We start from the raw sequence: 14,594 nt of genomic DNA, 5'->3' as shown, positions 1-14,594 counted from the left end.
TTCTTTGATGTGATGGTGCATTTGCCTGTTCATCTACCCGACGAGGCACTACTTAGAGGTCCAATATAGTATGACTGGATGTACCCTATTGAAAGACGGCTCGGCACTTTCAAGGCCTATGTTAGGAACGGAGATAGATCTGAGGGTTCCATTACAGAGGCCTACATTGTTACAGAAGCGTTGACATTCTGCTCAAAATATATTGAAACAGCCGATCAGCTTAGCAAAAAGGTGGGTGAAAACAACCCCGAGCTCAATGTTTTTGATTGTTCTGTTCGAGTTATAGGGAAGAGTCGACAATATAACAAACCTAAAGATTTGGAGAAAATGGTTTGGTAGATGGTGAATAACTGTTATGAGATTCTACCATATATCGAGTAAGTGCTAAGTACTGCAGCTTGTACATTGTAATCTAGTAAACTTGCAGCACATTCTTACATATTTAGATATTTGACACAATCACTATGTTGTGCAGCATCTGGTTAGGGCAGGATTTGCGAAATGGTTGAAGAGTCGTGTAAGCTTTTTAATGTATTGAGTACATAAAATGATCAACTTTTTTATTTTCTAACCATAGGTTAAGAAGATGCGGGAGGATGGACAGATAGTTAATGATGCCCTTTAGGCAGTAGCAATGGATGCTGATACTTGGGTAAGACATTATGAATCTTGCGTTGTTGAAGATGTGCGTTACAACACCCTTGCACGGGACGAAGGCAGGAAGACACAAAACTGTGTCGTCATGAGCACGAATACGTACGACAAACAGACAACTGAAATGTATGCTAACATAACAAACATTGTTCAGTTACAGTATATCTCCAGTTTCAAGGTTCATCGATGTATGGTTCTGTTCAGCTATCGTTGGTATATCCTGTTTTTCAAGGTTGCAAAAACCAAAACTGATGATTATTTCAAATTCATCAATGTCAAGGCGACATACTAAACCGACGAACCTTTTATTTTGACAAATCAAGCAATATAGATTTTTTTTTTGAAAATCACATTTGCACGTACCGGTGACTGAAGAGTATTGCAAAAGTTTGAGAAGAGAAATAATGAAGTTGCACAAGAAGATATGCTTAGCCTTCATTCTAAAGATAATCACGATGACACAGTAAAGTAATTAATCTGTTGATCAAGTAAACTTCTTTTATTTGTCATGCTTAATTTCCCGCTTCCCGGTTTGCTAACTTTTTTTGACGAGTTCATCAAATTTCATTGAAAAGTGTTGACTTTGTGTTCCGAGGCCAGCACCGAAAACATTGTTATGTTGGTGGGAATAACATTGTTAGCGCCAGCAGCGAACATCGTTACTACTAGCCTCGGAACATTGTTAATGTTTTCGCGGCTGGCGCTAACATCGACCCGGCCTGCTTTACGGTCATTGTTCCTTCAGAGATTTTGGAGCCACGCATCACCATGGGTGGTGCCAGGAGCGACCCATCAAACCTTGCACGTATATTAGCAAAAAGCTATATGGAGGTAGCGATGTCCAGATCTATAAAAAGTTGCAAACAGATGACCCATCAAATTCATTAGTACTTTATCTAAATAAAAATAAAATTACTTTATCACTGATTGCTCCCGCAAAAAATAAATAGAAAAAAGGAAACTGAATGCATTTTTTAGGAAAAAACAGGTTGCCAACAAAGATTCTAAATAGAAGAAGGTAATGTCATCAAAATGCTAAAGATAAAACAAATGGAATGCGTGACACCGGTGCTAGATAGATTAATGTATGTAATAAAATGTTATCTTCATCGCAACTTACCATCAAATATTTATTCACAGTATAGAGTTTGCAATTTTCTAGCAGCATATGCGAACAAAAAGCATAGTCAAAGATACATGCTAGAGACCAAGACTATGTCTAAATTATCATTCATGTATATTTTTAGTCGAGAAAAATGATATAGAAACAATAAAAACAGGAGCTATGACAAGAGTAATGTATAATGAAATATTTAGCAGTATAACTGAATATACAGAGAAGGCTACAATGAAAGCAGAAAACACGATTGAAACAGGACCAATGATGAAGTCTGTGATGGGTGACAACACATAGACAATTACGAGCCATCAATGTTTGTTTCAATTTTTGTCTGAAAGTTCCCCAAAAATTCATATATAGTAAAACAAAAATATGCGATGAATGAGGAGTGTAAGAAGAATATCCACGACAAATCCAAAAATTAGTATGAAGCTATAGTTTTGTATGATGGATTGTAGATGTCACTGTCAGGCGCGCCCTCACAAAAAATTAATATATTTCACAAAAAAATGTCTACATTTAATCATATTTTGTCAAGACGCACATTTCCGCTACAATGTTTTTCGTCGCACAAATTTAATAGAATAACCACTGCAATGCCAAAGATTACCTTAACTTAAACTGCGAGGTAAAATATAGATATATTATAGTAACTGGCAAATTAAAGTGAGGTTTACACAAGAAAATCAAATAGTGAATGGGAGGAACAATCATATGAATAGTCCATGTGGGCATAACTAACCTAAGCTTGGAATATGGAAAAATATTGAGCATATTGGTACGATAAATATCCGGTAAAATGCAACATGCATGGGTCTTATATATAGAGCAATGTGGGGTCTAAGAGTACTCGAAGATAATGATGCGAGCTAAACAAATACGAGCGGATGTATATGCAGGAATTAGTGGTCACTGGTAGAGCTAACCATGTCTTTTTAATTGAACATAGTACAATCAAAGTAGCTCGCATGCAGTCACCCCTATGAAAGCACGCACGCACACCCTATCCATATGAGCACCTCCGAGAGACGGAGCCGGCACATCATCTTGAGATTGACGAAGTTGCCACATTCTCCTCCGTAGTCGACAAGAAATTTTCGTCCACTGAACGCACAATGCCGGAAGACCTGAAATAAATCAAGAAAAATGCGAGCACCAATTGCAAAATTGGAAATTGAACTCTGGTGGGCAGGGATACCACAGTCCTCCTAACCACCCAATCACACATTGGTTTCACAGCTAACCCTGTCTTGGGGCAAGAAAAAGTGGTATATCTAAGCATGCAATATACAAAAGACTATACAAAGTGTGTCTACTATGCAAAATGGAACAAAACTGTTTAGGCAGAAAAAGGAAAACGGGACCAGCAAATTTAAATTACAATCCGCTGTAATACCAAATGTAGCTTAACGGGAATATTTAAAACAATGTCCAAAGCATATTTCTTGAGACATGCTTTGGAGAAAATATTTCTATATATTTTCAAAGATTTATCACATGCTAATATTGTAATTTTAAATCAAATATCAGTTTCCCATAAGGAAATAACTAAGTGGCAAATAATTCTAAATAAGTTGTTTCACGTTTTATGTATATGACAAGTTTGTTTGTAATTCCCAGCATAATTAAAGTTCTTTAATACTTAAATATATACCACTAAATGCCACAAATTCATTACAAAACCAATATTCCATCTAAAGATCTCAAAAGAAATATGGATGATAAAAGACCCAACTATACTATTCACTAAAAAATCTAGTCGCAGAAATGTGTGGGTGACCCTGCTAGTTCTTGATAAAAATATTTGTCTTGCGAATGCCATATCTTTGCTTATAGTTGAGTTTGAAAGATAATTTGTGCATATGAATCCTGCTATACAAAGGGTACTTCTAGAATTCTCAAACATTCATGATCCTTCTGTCAAACGATTGGCCACAGTATTTCTAGCTTATAAATATGGCCACATCATGAAGGAGGCACGAGAAATATTTGTTTATTACAGAATAAATAATGGGTGTCCTCCCATAGAAGAAATTCTTTACAAACCAAGAGGATATAAGAATATTACAATCTAAAGACTACGCTGCTTACAATGAGAATATTAGCAAAAAGTTTTCCCCTTCCATCTTGATTGATAAACTTTCCGAATATAATGATGATTTTGCTGTACAAAACAATGGATTGGGGGTGTGTGCTTAAGAAAAGGCTAAAGGAATATCTCCATAGAAACATATATAATGAAGAAATAGTCATCACTTACAATGGGCAGAAGGAGGAACCTCCTCCTAAAATTTATCTTACAGATTCTTACCCTATTAAATTTAGCTCTTTTGATTATTTTTGCTTACCTCTTAGAAAGCTTGCTTCTGAAAGAAGGGAGTATGAGCTGAACATCGACGATCTCCCTTACTTTTATTATGATACATGAAACAATGCCTTACGCCTAGCTAGGGGCGTAAAACAATAGCACTTATTGGGAGGCAACCCAATAGTTATCTTTAATTTTTGCTTTTAATTTTTGTTTTGGTGTGTCGACACAATTATTGCTAGTATTATAATTGTTTTTTATGTTTTAATTAATGTTTGTGCCAAGTAGAGTCTTTGGGATGATTTGGATGATAGTTGACTTGATTCTGTGAAAAAACAGAAACTTTTGCTCTAAGTCCAGGAATTATTAAATTCACTGGAACGTGCTTTTAATCAGAATATTTTACACGTGATTTACATATAAATTTTCCATGTTTTCCTATTTTTCAGAATTTCTGGAGTTACCGAAGTATGATTTTTATTCAGATAATTACAGACCGTTATGTTTTAGACAGATTCTGTTTTCTATTGCATGGTTCGCTTGTTTTGATGATGCTATGGATTATATCGGGGCGTATAAGTCATGGAGAAGTTAGAATACAGTAGCTATTATGCAAGCATAAAATATGAATGGGTTCATAACAATACCTAAAGTTTATGATTTTTTTATTATACTAACGAATCTCGCGAGGTATCTGTTGAGTTTTGTCTGCTGATGTTTTGTGTGTTGACATCCCTGAAGAGCATGCCACCATCATGGGCACCCGCACCATGTGGTCCAGACGCAGATGGATGATCTATCCTTGTGGGAAGACTGGTAGGGATCCAAGTGGCAATGTTTGCGGACGGCGTTTTCCCCCATGTCCATGGTCATAGTTGAAACTGCTTCGAGTGTATCCCTACTTAAGTTCCACCTTTCAAGAGCAAGATTTCGCCTCTCATCCGGCTTGTTCTTGATCCTTCTGAGATCAATCCTGTACTTCTGAAGTGTCAAGTAGGAGGACTTATTTAGAAAATCATTAATTTGTAGCCTTCCGAAAATACGGTGATAGGAAAAAAATACATGACCATACTATCATGTCCACTTGGTTCTACATGATTGTGTGTGACCCATTTTCGTTGTGCGTGAAGCACCAAAATTTGTATGATGGTCAACCGCATGAGTTTTTGGATAGAAGTTGGCCAGTGAGTGTCTTCCTTTCCTTTTCCTCTTAAGTTAGATATTTAAGATAAAACTTGCCACTATCTACAAATTATCCCGATAGGTAACCAATGCTAGTTACTAGAATGATCACGACGATAACCAATCCTGTAGGTATGAGAAAATTTATGATGAGACATAATTAGCAAGACGAGAACCAATCCAAATTACCAGAAAAATCTTTCTAGTAGCAGCCACCATCATAGCGGTCCCGCCAGCACCGACCACGAAAGTTCCGGTCGATAAGAAGGCTAAGTGTAAATGCTGCGCTGAGGCTCAAAAGGATATTGTAAAGTACATCTCTGGCCTCTGGATAACTACTAGATGGGTTATGTCAGTTACACATGGGACCCACAAGTCCAAAAGAAAGTAATATGAATGGGTTATGCCACTGGGTAACTGCTGATGGATTATGTCAGTTACACATGGGACGCTCAAGGAAAAAAGCAAAGTAATACACAAACCGACTCCCCGGCCAAACCACATAGGTGTGGCATCCACACAAAAATTAATAACCTTTGTGTCTCTCTTCCATCGCCCTTATCTAGTAAGATTGTATATCTATACCTATATATAAGTTTCCTTCTTGGGCCATTAAGTAAAAATGCGTATTCGTGATCCTCGAGTTGTGCCTAGGTAGTTCTCGGGGTCTCCGTATGTGTTCCTCTGAGCTAGAGGCTGAAGTCCCAGCGGGTGAAATGGTTCCACTACAAACAGATTCACACGCAAAAGCATCCCGCGATTGTGTCTGTCTTTGTCCGCAAAGGAGCTGCCACTACTATGAACGCCTCTGTTTTCCCCTAGCAGATTGCCATGTAGCATGCTAATGTAGGGTGTCTCGCCACGGGGATGGCTAGAACCAAATGTATCCCATGTCCAAGATCCGTTTGACACGTTTGCATATGAGCTAGAGGATCAAGAAGGCCATGGTGCCACACTCGGCAGTAGTGATGACGACCCAGGCATGACATTTCTGAATAGCGTTTGTGTCTATATTGCTTCACCCTTATCTAGTAATATTGTTTATGTACTACCTATATGTAAGTTTCCTTATCGGGCTATTAAGCCAAAGAAGCGTATTCATGAGATTCGAGTTGTGCCTTGGCAGTTCCTGGTGTCTCGATATGGGTTCCTCTGAACCGGAGGCTGGAGTTCCGGTGGGTGAGATGGCTGCACTAGAAACTGATTCACAGGCAAAAGCATCCCGTGATTGTGTATGTCTCTGCCGGCAAAGGAGCTGCCGCTACTATGAATGCCTATGTCTGCCACCAACAGATTGCCATGCAACATGCTAATGTAGGATGACTCACCACGGGAATGGTCGGAACCAAATGCGTCCCACGTCGCTGAGCTAGTTGATATGTTTGCATACAACTGGAGGAGCAAGTGGGCCATTGTGTCACACCCGACAGTAGTGATGATGACCCAGGCATGGCATCCCTTAAGAGCATGTGGCCACCATGGTCACCTGCACCACGTGCTCCAGATGTAGATAGATGATCCATCCTTGTGGTGAGACTGGTAGGGTTTCAAGATGCGATGTTTGCGGACGGCCGATGTACCCCATGTCCATGGTAATTGTTGAACCATTTTATAGTATGTCCCTACTTAAGTTCCACCTTTCATCAATAAGTAGTTTGCACTTCTCTTCCACTTAGTTCAACGACAAGTGCAAGGTCTTACTTTGGGAATCTTAAATTTGTGGCAAATGGAAAATACCGATATAGGAAAAATACATGATCGTAGTGTCATGGCCACTCGGTTTCCACATGATTGTGTTTGCACCATTTTCGTTGTGCGTGAAGCACCAAAATTAGTTTGATGGACAACCGCATGAGTTGTTGGATAGAAGTAGGACATTTGTTTATTGCAATGTTGCTTCAGTGACTGGCATCCTTTCCTTTACCTCATAGGTTAGATATTCAAGAGAAAACTTGCCACTATCTATAGTTTATCACGATAGGTAACCAATCCTAGTTGAAAGATAAAGACAAAAATCAATCTTATACATACTAGAAAATTCACAACAAGACTTAATTAGCAAGATGAGAACCTATCCTAATTACTAGAAAAATCACTTTATCAGCAGCTACCGCCATTGGGATCATGCCCGGCCCGACCATGAGTTCAGATCGATAAGAAGGCCAAGTGTGTGTTGTACGCCTCTCCGGCCTCTGGGTTAGTATTAGATGGGTTATGTCGGTTACACATGGGACCCACTAGGAAAAAGATAAGTAAAACAGGTTATGCCACTTGGTAACTGCTAGATGTTTTATGTGAGTTACACATGCGACCCACAAGGAAAAAAGGAAAGTAATACACAAACATTCTCCCCCGCCAATTCACATAGATGTGGGATCACACACACACACACACACTTTAACACCCCGCATGTAACTTGCCATATTTGTAACTCCGACTCTTGCCATTTCCGGCTATGTGATATGTTTTTCCCTCCGTTGTTGGGTTTTGTCTTTCGTTTTGTATTTTGTCATGTCATGCATTTTCATATCATGTCATCATGTGCATTGCATTCGCATACGTGTTCGTCTCATGCATCCGAGCATTTTCCCCGTTGTCCGTTTTCCAATCCGGCGCTCCTATCTCCTCCGGTGCACCCCTCTAATTTTCTTTCGTGTGCGTGTGTCATACTTTCTCGGAATGGACCGAGGCTTGTCAAGTGGCTTTATTATACCACCCGGAGACTACCGGTCAAGTTTCGTTCCATTCGGAGGTCGTTTGGTACTCCAACGGTTAACCGGGCATCCGCAAAGTCCATTTGAGTGTCCAGCAAAAACCCCCTCCAAAACCAGCCCAAAGCCCACCAAACTCTCTTCCATGCTCTAGGTCGTTCGATCACGATCGTGTGGGCGAAAACCGCACCTCATTTGGAGTCTCCTAGCTCCCTCTACCTATTTATAAGTGGGCATCCCGAAAAACGAAATCTCAGACGAACCCTAACCCTCTCCCTCCGCGCCGCGCCGGACGCGTCCGCCCGCGCCGGACACGTCCGCCGCCACGCCCCGACGAATCCGCTGTTGCCACGTGTCCCGCCGGCCTCTCCCTCCGTGCCAGCCCGCGAGCCCGCCGCGGGCCCGCCCGAGCCCGCCGCCGCCTCCTCCGCGCCCGCGCGCGCGCCGCCCCGCGCCCGCCGGCGGACCCGCGCGCCGCCGGGTCCCATCGCCGCCGCGCCGGGCGAGCTCGTCGCCGGCCGCCGCCCGTCGCCACCTCCGGCGCCGCCGCCTCCCCTCCGGGCCCCGCCGCCGGCGACCGCCGCCCCCGGGTCCCCTCCTCCTCCGCCGGCGACCGCCGACCGCCGGCCCTTCTTCTCCTCCGGCGAGCGAGCCCGAGCAGCCGGCCAGATCCGATCGGTACTGTGGCCCCGTTGACTTCTCGCCCCCCCTCTATTTCTCTAAGTCTAGAGATTCCATCAGCATATGCCCCTGTTCGTACCGTGATAACTTTGTGCATGTAGCTTCGATTCGCACGTATAATATGTCAAATTGTTCGCCTCGTGATGCTCTTCATTTTGTTCAATTGCACCATTTCCATTAGAGGTCATCTTGATGCCCAAATCTTCGTTGGAAGAGGGCTAGTTGCTGTTAATCTCTGGTTCTTGTCAGAACTTGGAGATTTGTCATTTTTGTATCATTTAATCTGTGCATCTTTTGAGCATGAGCTCTACATGTGTTTTGAAGTATGCCATGCCATCTTTCCAGTGGTATAGTCCATGTATTTTTTTGGTCTTTGTGGTGACTAGCACAAGTATGCAAAGTAGGCCCCGTAATATTTCTGATTTCAGGGACTTAGTGATTTCTCTAAGTCTTTGTCTGCTGTAATTTTGTTGCCATGTAAACTTGATGCTACAGAGAGATCCATGCATAATTTGGAGATGTTCAGTAAGTAATATTGTTTATCTACTATCTATATGTAAGTTTCCTTGTTGGGCCATAAAGCCAAGGAAGTATATCAGCGAGACTAGAAGTGTGCCCAGGCAGTTCCCGGTGTATCCATATGGGTTCCTCTGAGCCGAAGGCTGGAGTTCCAGTGGACGAGATGGCTACACTTGAAACTAATTCATAGGAAAAAGCATCCCGTGATTGTGTTTGTCTCTGGCTGCAAAGGAGCTGCCACTACTGTGAAAGCCTCTGTTTGCCCCCAATAGATTGCCACGTAGCATGTTCTTGTAGGATGAATTGCCATGGGAATGGCTGGAACCGAATCCATCCAATGTCCCTGAGCCATTTGACATGTTTGCACATGAGCTGGAGGAGGAAGTGGGCAATTATCTCACACCCGTTAGTAGTAATTACGAGCAAGGCATGGCATCTCTGAAGAGCATGCCAACACCACGGGCACCGACACCACACACTCCAGGATCAGATGGTTGATGCATCTTAGTGGGAAGACTGGTATGGTTCTAAGTGGCAATGTTTGCATATGACCGATGTTTCCCATGTCCATGTTAATAGTTGAAAGATCCTTCGAGTATGTCCCTACTTACGTTTGACCTTTCACCAACAAGAAAATTGTGCCACTCTTCCGCCTCGTTCTCGACCTTCTGAGATACATCCTATACTTATGAAGTGGCAAGTGGAAGGTCTTATTTAGGCAATCTTTAATTTGTAACATTTGGAAAACACGGATATAGGAAAAATACATGATCATAGTGTCATATTCACTTGGTTTCTACATGATTGTATATGCACCATTTTCGTTATGTGTGAAGCACATAAATTATTCTAATGGACAACTGCATGAGTTGTTGGATAGAAATAGGCCATTCGTTTATTGTAATTTTGCGCGAGTGATTGACTTCCCATCCTTTACCTCTTAGGTTAGATATTGAAGTGAAAATTCGCCACTATCTACAGTTTATTACAATAGGTAACCAACATAGTTACTAGAAGGATTACGATGAATACCAATATTATAGGTACTAGGAAATTGGCAACGAGACTTAATTAGCAAAATGAGACCAACCCTAGTTACTAGAAAAAAATTCTACCAAGAGTCACCACCATCGCCATCACACCCCGCCCGACCATGAAAGTTCTGATCGTTAAAGCGTTTGTTGTATGCTAAGGATGGAAAGGATGTTATCAACTACCTCTCTGCCATTGGGTAACTTGTAGATGGGTCATGTAAGTTACACATGGGACCCAAAAGGAAATAGGAAAGTAAATAGGTTGTGCCACTGGCTAACTGTTGGATGGGTTATGCCAGTTACAGATGGGACCCAGAAGGGAAAAGAAAAGTAATACACAAACCTTCTCCCCTGCGAAATTGCGTAGATGTGGTATCCACACACTAAATAAACACCCTGTCCGTCTCTCTTCCTTCACCCTTGTCTAGTAATATTGTTTATGTACTATCTATAAATAAGTTTCCTTCCTGGGACATTAAGCGAAAGAAGCATATTCGCCAGACTCCATGTGTACTTAGGCAGTTCCCGATGTCTCCATATCGGTTCCTCTGAGCCGGAGGCTGGAGTCCCAATGGGTGAGATGTCTACACTGGAAAAAAAATCCATAGGCAAAAGCAATCCGCGATTGTTTTTGTCTCTGCCCACAAAGGTGTTTCCACTACTATGAATGCTCTTTTTGCCCCCAACAGATTGCCATGCATCATGCTCATGTAGGTTGACTAGCTGTAACACCCCGAGAATCATGCTACAGTAATCTCCCCCTAATGGTGGCCATGTCATTGTGATTACTATGCAGCTTGCCACTGGTCCAAAAATCAAAGCCTTTTTCAATTTTAAAATAAGTCAAATAACTTATTTTCTTTGCACAGTAAAACTAAAATGCTCACCTTATCCTATAAATTTCCCTGACCCCTGTCCTGTTGAAACCAACCTCTTCTGGATTCCCAAAATGCCCATGGGAATTAATTCAGTGCTCCAGCAGCATTTATATTGGCCTTTTCAATTTCTAAAATTGATTAGGCAACTCCTTTTGACCCCAAACTTTTTGTTCCATCTCAAGGTATGGTGTTAGCTTTATGTGCCAAGTTTTGTTAAAAAAACAAAACTCATTTGGTACTAAAAGAAAAATGCAAAACAGAGCAAATAAAAGAAAACAAAAAGAAAAGGAAAAGGGAAAAGTCAGAGAAGAGAGAGAGAAAGCCCCGTGTCCCCTTTGGGCCTCGGGCCACATCCACCAGGCCGACCCAGCCCCAGGCCAATAACCCCCTCCAGGGGGCACCGAAACCCTAACCCCCTCCACACGATCCCCACTCCCCCCACGCGATCTGGATCGGGAGCGCCCGATCGCTCGCCGCCCCGATCCCGTCGCCCCCGCCGCTGTGCGCCGTCGCCGGATCACCGGCGCAACCTCGCCCCGCCACCTCGTCGTCGTCCTCCTCGTGGCCCCTTCCTCTCTCCCTCGTGGCCAGACGCCTACTCGACGCCGTCGACATCGCCGCCGCCTCGCGCCGTCGTCGGACCCCGCCGGACGGCCTCCTCGACCCCGTCCCGCCTCTCCATCGACAGTCATCGTCGAGCCTCGCCGCCCCGTACGCCTTCAACGGGGGTGAGTCCCCTTTTCCTGTCTTCCCTGCACCCGGACGTCACCGCAGCCCGCTCCGTGCCTGACCGCGCATCGCCCTCGTCGCGGGCTGCGCTCCGGCCGCAGCCCCGCTCGCGCGCCACGCACGGCCGACTGCCCGTGCCCGCGCTCACGGCCGCCCATGCGCGCCCCAAGCCGTCCTCGCTGTGCCGCGCGATGCCCTCCGCCGTCCGCCGTGGCTACCCCTCCCCGGCACTGGCCGCACCTCCCCTGAACTGCTAGCTCCGGCCACGGTCTTGCCCTTTGCCGTGTGCAAGCACGCGTGCACGGAGCGGTGGCCGGCTCGTGCCACTGACAATGGCCCCCACCCATAATTACTTTGGTTTAATTAAGACTACATAGTTAATTAACCTAACTGGACACTGTCAGGTGGGTCCCCCACCACTTAATCAACCTCCTGTTGAATTAAACCACTAATTAAAAATTGTTGACTATGACATGTGGCCCCCACTCTAATAAAATGTTTTTATAAATAGTTAATTTGTTAATAAAAACTGTTAACTAAGTTGTGTCAATGACAGCAGGACCCACCTGTAAGCTTGACCCAGTCAACAACCCTGTTGACTGCTGACATCATGCTGATGTCATAACCCTGTTTTCCATTTATTTAAATCTGTTATTTCCAAATAACTGTTTAAAACTTTGAAAATTCATATAAAATAAACCGTAGCTCGGATCGAAAAACTTTGTACATGAAAGTTTCTCAGAACGACGAGACGAATCCGAACGCGCGGTCTGTTTACCTGCCAGATGCCTCTAACTATCTGAACATGGAACTTTCCCCCTTCGGTCATCTGTCTGACATAGGTCCGGAACCGGGAAAACATTCCCGGTTGAATTCCCCCTTCACCTATATTGTGTAGCCATACGTTAGGTCACACCCGGCACAGCATATTGCCACGCTATGCTTTGTGATGCTATGTTTGCTTTATATTTACTGTTTCTTCCCCCTCTTCTCTCCGGTAGACCCCGGGACTGGTGCTGCCCCTGTGATCGACTACGACGACGACGACCCTTCTTCCTTTCATCGGTGCTTCCAGGCAAGCCCTCCCCTTTGGTCATCCCGTTATCGCCCATTCCATTCTCTCATGCTTGCATTAGATTTTGCTAGTGTTATTGTTTGCTCCTCTTCTGATGCATAGCCTGCTTTTGTAACCTGCTCATTGTTACCTACCTGCTTATCCTAAACTGCTTAGTATAGGTTGGTTAATGATCCATCAGTGACCCCCACCTTGTCCTTGTTGCCCCTGCTTCATCATTGAAGACCCGATCAACGGGATCGAAGGCCACGCCCCGGCACCGCACATCACTTTCCCCTTAGTTGCTCGACACTACTGGGTTACTATCGAGTGCCGAGGGTGAGACCTCTACAACACTTCTGATGTTAACCCTGTAGTGTAGCTATTCGGTCGTGGTCATCGGGGGTGATTCCGCCTTAACCACTTCCGATACGACTCTGTCGTGCAACCCCTCAAGTGTGAACCTCGGGGGTGGTTCCTCTTACGTTCACCTTGATGATTACATCGAGTGGAATCCGTCAAGGGTGATTCCTTAGGTTTTCCCCTTGGTGTTAGACACACAGTTACTATGGTTACTATGACTCTACACTGAACCATGTTACTAAAGACGGGTCGGCCCTGAGGGGTACCCGCGTGAGCTTAATTGCGAGTGATGTGGATTCGGGTTGACCTGGAGGGTGCCCGCGAGATAATTACGAGGCGTGGCCGGGCATTCCTAGCCCTTGCCGCAAGTCCTCGAGACGGGGCAACGGGGTCACATCTTTCGTGAGTCTCATCTTGTTACCGCGTGTTCCTAATCCACTACGATTTGGATATTTGATCCGAGGGGCCTCTGGCCTGATAGCACTAACCATCACGTGGGCATAGTATGGGCGTTCTACGTCGTATGCATCAGTCGAAGCTTAATAGACGTCATGCGACTGAGCGGCGCGCGCTGGGTTGGACTGGTAAGCTCCCGCCTTTTTTAAGGAGGTAGCTAGGTCTGTTCACCGGCCGCCCACGCAACGTGTAGGAGTTCCCGGGGCGATGGCCCATGACCCCTGGGGGCATAGGTTTAGTCCGGCATGCTTGACCTCTCTATTAAGCCTAGGTCGGGTTGCGGCATATTGTTTGGCCGAGGCCGGGCATGACCCAGGAAAGTGTGTCCGGCCGGAGTTAATCGAGCGTGGTGGGTAAGTTGGTGCACCCCTGCAGGGAAGAAAACATCTATCGATAGCCTGTCCTACGGTAACGGACACTTGGAGTTGTATCCCGATCGATACAACTAGAACTGGATACTTGAGATGAGACTTGGATATGAGATGATAACTGGATAGTATGGCTCTGGGATTGCTTTCTCGCAGGGAGTCGAGAAAGGATCTCTGGCCGAGGTTGATAACACTTCTACTACTTTACTTTATGCTACTTTACTCCCTCCTGTTGCTGCAAGATGGTGGTTTCCAGAAGATGCTAGTCTTCGATAGGCTAGGCTTTCCCCCTCTCTTCTGGCATTCTGCAGTTCAGTCCACATATACTACCCTTTTCATTGACACCGATGCATATGTAGTGTAGATCCTTGCTTGCGAGTACTTTGGATGAGAACTCACGGTTGCTTTGCTCCCCCTTTTGCCCCTTTCTTCTCCTTTCCGGTTGATGCAACCAGATGTCGGAGCCCAGGAGCCAGATGTCGGAGCCCAGGAGCCAGATGCCACCGCCGATGCCTGCTACTACGTGGAGACCGCTGA

The sequence above is a fragment of the Aegilops tauschii genome, chromosome 3 (genome assembly GCF_002575655.3).
Source record: "Aegilops tauschii subsp. strangulata cultivar AL8/78 chromosome 3, Aet v6.0, whole genome shotgun sequence".
NCBI lineage: Eukaryota > Viridiplantae > Streptophyta > Magnoliopsida > Poales > Poaceae > Aegilops > Aegilops tauschii.
The sequence above is the reverse complement of the archived record's forward strand: the minus strand, read 5'-3'. Positions refer to the sequence as shown.